Source organism: Rissa tridactyla, chromosome 1 (genome assembly GCF_028500815.1).
Source record: "Rissa tridactyla isolate bRisTri1 chromosome 1, bRisTri1.patW.cur.20221130, whole genome shotgun sequence".
Lineage (NCBI taxonomy): Eukaryota > Metazoa > Chordata > Aves > Charadriiformes > Laridae > Rissa > Rissa tridactyla.
Genome location: NC_071466.1, coordinates 7182501 through 7187411, shown reverse-complemented (window position 1 = coordinate 7187411; position 4911 = coordinate 7182501).

The window sequence follows — 4911 nt, the reverse complement described above, 5'->3', positions numbered from 1 at the left end:
GGTGCAAATAAAAAGTAAAGCTCTGGGAAGATGAAGATCATCTGGACTTGGGGTTTGAGATGGAGGTGAGACTCTTCTGAGCATCTGTGAAAGAGCAGGGCAAGGTATGCCAGCCCCGAGCAAATAGCTTGTGGTCTCGCCATGGCTGCAAGGGTGAAGCTGCCTCTGGGAAGCTTTGGGATGAGGTTTTCTTTCAAGTTTCTGGTTTTATTTGAACTTCAAAGTTGAAGCAAAAGTCAAAGCACATGGAGTTGGTGGGGGGGAAAAGCTTTTGATGGTCTTCCTCACCATTGCGTCTGTCCGAGGGGAGGGTGTGCATCTGCACTGATCAACAACAAACCCAAACTAGAAGACCTGCTCCAGGGAAGCACCTACCACACATTGACCAAGAGTGGGTTGGGGACACAGGACCGGGCTATAGCTAGGCCAAAAAAATCCCTCTTTGAACTATGGCTGTCAGGCCTTCAATATTTTTTCACTCCACATATCCTGGTGACATGGACATAGCCAGGCATCTTCGCCCAAGGAGTTGTGGTTAATGTTGGGGCATAGATGAAGATCATGCAGAGAGACACAGAAGCTCTTAGCAGTGGGATTCGTAGGTCATGTCCATACTGCCAAATAACAGAGAACTAGGCCAAGGGGTATGGACCAGTGAGTGTCCACACTGCTCAGGGCTGTCCCTGTCTGGAGCACATCCCCCCTGCACTGCACATGGTGCTGCTTTCCCCCAGCTCATGTGTTGCCCCTCTGGCCCCCAGACATAACAACAGTTTTGTGTGTTTTGGCCAAGTTAAACTGTCTGAAATAATATGCTGGCTGTGCTGCAGACCACCGGAGTGGTGTTTTCTAGCACAAAACCAATGCTTGAGGGTGTGAAGCCAGCTGGGACAACGCTACAGGTCTATGCATAGGACAGAAGGGGCCAAACCAGCTTCAGACTTACACTCCCTGCCCATGAGGACTCTTGAGTAAACTCATCCCAGGCTGGGCATGGGGCAGGGCGTGAGCAGTGTGGACCATCCAGGTGGACTCAAGCTCATCTTCTGGTGGCTTCCTGGTCAATAATACAGACAAACCCACTTTGCTGGGTCGACCTGGGTGGTCCTGGGCTCTTCCCACCTAAGGCGGGCAGGGGAAGAGATGTTGCCCGTTTTCTACCATATACAGTCTCCTCTCTTTGCTCCCTCCCTTTAAGAAACTCAGATCCAGCATGACAAACACAGGTCTGGGGGAAGGGTTTGAAGGAAAACCCACATCACCTCTCCACTGATCAAATTCCTCATCTCTTTGAACATGAACCACAAATAAAGCAATATTAAAGCAAAAGGGAGGCTAAATTAGCATCCTTAATGAGCGCACCACACATTTCTATGCACGAGGCAGGACACATCTGACCAAAAGCATTCAGCAGCCTGTCCCTTCCATCACAGGTCATCATGTCCAGCATCCCCCATAGTCAACACAGAGAGAAGGATGCTTTGAAACACCTCTTCTCCTAAATGCAGCCATGGGAGAAGATGGATGAACTGCTATCCAAGAAAATCTCCATCAAACACCGAGGCAGCTCAGGCAACCAGAGACATCTGGTCACTGATGAAGGTGAGAAGAATCCATGTCCAGAAGGGACCAAGATCCCAAGAGTCCCGAGGGATCCTTCCATGTGTCACACTGGACCAACTACTAGCACTACAAAATAATTCATAGAGAACCAGGACAGACACCTCACCATGGGGACAAAGGTGGGATGGGTGATCCCGGCAGAGGGTTCGCAGAAGGTGGGAGGGCTGGGATTGAGATGTGGTGAAGGACATTCAGCAAGGGTGGAAAAGTGCAGGATTAAACCAGCATCTCTACATGGATGGGAATGCATTGGGTTAGACAGCAACACCTTTAGAGCATCAAGGAGCAGCAAACAAGAGAAGAAAAGATGTGGCAACTACACTACTTAGTCAGCAAGAATAATATACCTCTATCATGTTGGCAGGAGCCATAGACTTGTCTTTGTAGACAAGGGCTACCAAGGTGATTAGTGAACTGGAACATCTCTCTTATGAAGAAAGACTTAGGGACTTGGGTCTTTTTAGTCTGGAAAAAAGACGACTGGGAGGGATCTCATCAATGCTTAGAAATACTTAAAGGGTGGGTGTCAGGAGGATGGGGCCAGGCTCTTTTCAGTGGTGCCCAGTGACAGGGGTAACGGGCACAAACTTGAGCGTAGGAAGTTCCAGCTCAACATGAGGAGGAACTTCTTTCCTGTGAGGGTGGCAGAGCCCTGGCACAGGCTGCCCAGAGAGGTGGTGGAGTCTCCGTCTCTGGAGACATTCCAAACGCACCTGGACACGTTCCTGTGCAACCTGCTGTGGGTGACCCTGCTCTGGCAGGGGGTTGGACTGGATGGTCTCCAGAGGTCCCTTCCAGCCCCTGCCATTCTGTGACTCTGTGACATGGGTGAAAGGCAGGTCCTGTGACACGAGCATCAAATCCACCATGGATGGCTGGTTGGGACATCCCAGCCTCTTGTCAAAGGCATTTTTGCTGCCGTGATTGATAGTCCATGGAAAGCAAACCCAACTTGTTGCAAACCCCTTGAGCTCCGAAAAGCGAGCGCCGGCTGCCAGGGCGCGATGCTCTGTGCCGCGTGTTTGCAGGATCCAGCCCCAGCAGCGGAGCAAAAGGCAACGAGAGGCACGTAATTAACTTCAGATGTACCTGTCAAGATATCACGGACACAGAGACGGAGAGGAGCAGCGTGTTATTTGTTTCTCATAGTGTAACAATTATCTTGTTGTAAGAGGGGCTCTCTCCTGCGCTCCCTCTCTGCCTCCTGTTTTCCTTCCACATTCGTTCACACATTATTTAACTTTTGACTTGGACACAGCAGGTAAAAGCATTTAACAGCTTGGCTGCTTGTTCAGACGGAGCTGGGAAGGGGAGGGAGGGGGGAGCAGACGGCAATTTTTTGCCTTAAATTTTCCCGTTTTCAGCACTGCATTTTTCTGAAGGGGGGGGGGAAGAAAAAAAAGGGAAGGAAAGGGGGGGGCGTGCGGAAAATGGCATTCCACAAAGACGGAGTCACTTTTTCCAGCATTAGAACATGCTCTCCGCTGTCCCCAGCCTTCACCGGGAGACGCGTTCCCGCTCCACGGCGGAGAAAAGGTCAGCGGTAAAAATTTCGCAGGAACTCCATCATGGTCCTCGCGGGACGTGTTCATCAGGAGGAGAGAGCCGGGCGTCTCGCTCTGTCGACAGAAATCCACATCACAAAACCTATTATTGGAAGGGGGGGGAAGGAGGTGGGGAGGGGGCGACCCACGGCCAGATAAAGCCCATGACTTCATTTCGCAGGGGCTGCCGCCGGCTGATTATTTCCCAAGCCCCATTCAGTGCGGAGGGGACGGACAGACGGACGTTTTGCTGAGAAAAAATAATAAAGGCAAAACTGGGCGGGTGTTATTTAAAGGGCTGGAAAAGCCTCCGCCCCAGGGGAAAATTAACTTTTAGTTTACGTAAAGGAAGGTACAGCTCTGCCTTGCTGCCAGGTACGTATCTACCTGCGCTTGCACAGAGCAAATCCAGCAGCCAGGGGGTTATAATGGCGTTTCCCCGGTGGTAGTTACTAAACAGAGTGAGATTTTTAATTGGGGGGTGAAGCTGATGGTAGCAATAATAACTCAATCTCCTTGGATTCACCTCCCGATGAGGTGGGATGCTGGAGCGCGGTTGGTTTTCCCTTGGAAGCAGACACGGCTGTGGGGCGAGGGAAGGGGCGGGTACCAAGAAACACGAGGTGCCTCCTCCCCAAAGGGATGCTGAAAATGCCTCTTTTCCCCCAGCGGCTGATGCACTCGAGGGAACTCCTCCACTCCCGAGACATAATAGCCCCAGAGAACTGTTTTTACGAAGGGCAATCATTAAAATCAGTGTGAAAATTGTGTTTCTCTTTTGTCGCACGTGCCACCGGCGAGGTTGCCACCTGGCAAAAAGCGTCCCCGCAAGCAGGATGGCAGTGAATCCCAGCACTCTCCAGACAGCAGGGTTTGTCACTTCTTTTTTTTTTTTTTTCTCCAAACACGAAACAAAGGCTCGACTGTACTTGAGAAAAGGACCAAGCGCTGGAAGCTGCACCGGGACCCCACGCCCTGAAGACTTTGAAGTGAATTTAAGTTTTAAAACACCGCATCTGAGCTAGAGGTGGTGGGGTTTTTTCGGCGTGGAGTTGCAGTTAGGTTTTGTTTTGTTTTGTCTTTTTATTTAAAGAGTCGTCAGCCTCAAGCCCAAAGTCGCTTTTAGCTTCTTTTTCATGTGGCTAAATCCTCCTCGTCTTCCCCCAAAACCCTATCGGGCTGCTTGCATCAAACAAGCCATTCCCTGCGGGGCGGGGCTATTGGCATCCCCCCTCCCCGGTTATGAGACCACATATGAGGCACCAATATTTACATGACACTGTTTACTCAGGCAGTATGTACACAATTAATTTATCTAAAGCAAGAAGGCCTCACACTGCTCCCTGTAACAGTTCCACTCTTTTCTGCACACTTAGGAGCGCGCAGGGCACAGCCATCCCCCGGTATCCATACAGGCTGGGGGATGAAGGGATGGAGAGCAGCCCTGAGGAGAAGGACCTGGGGGGGTTGGTGGATGAGAGGCTCAACATGAGCCGTCAATGTGCACTAGCAGCCCAGAAACCCCCCCGCACCCTGAGCTGCATCCCCAGCAGCGTGGGCAGCAGAGCGAGGGGGGGGATTCTGCCCCTCTGCTCCGCTCGGGGGAGACCCCCCTGCAGTGCTGCCTCCAGCTCTGGGGCCTCAGCACAGGAGAGACACGGAGCTGCTGGAGCGGGGCCAGAGGAGGCCCCGGAGATGCTGGGAGGGCTGGAGCCCCTCTGCTGGGAGGACAGGCTGAGAGAGT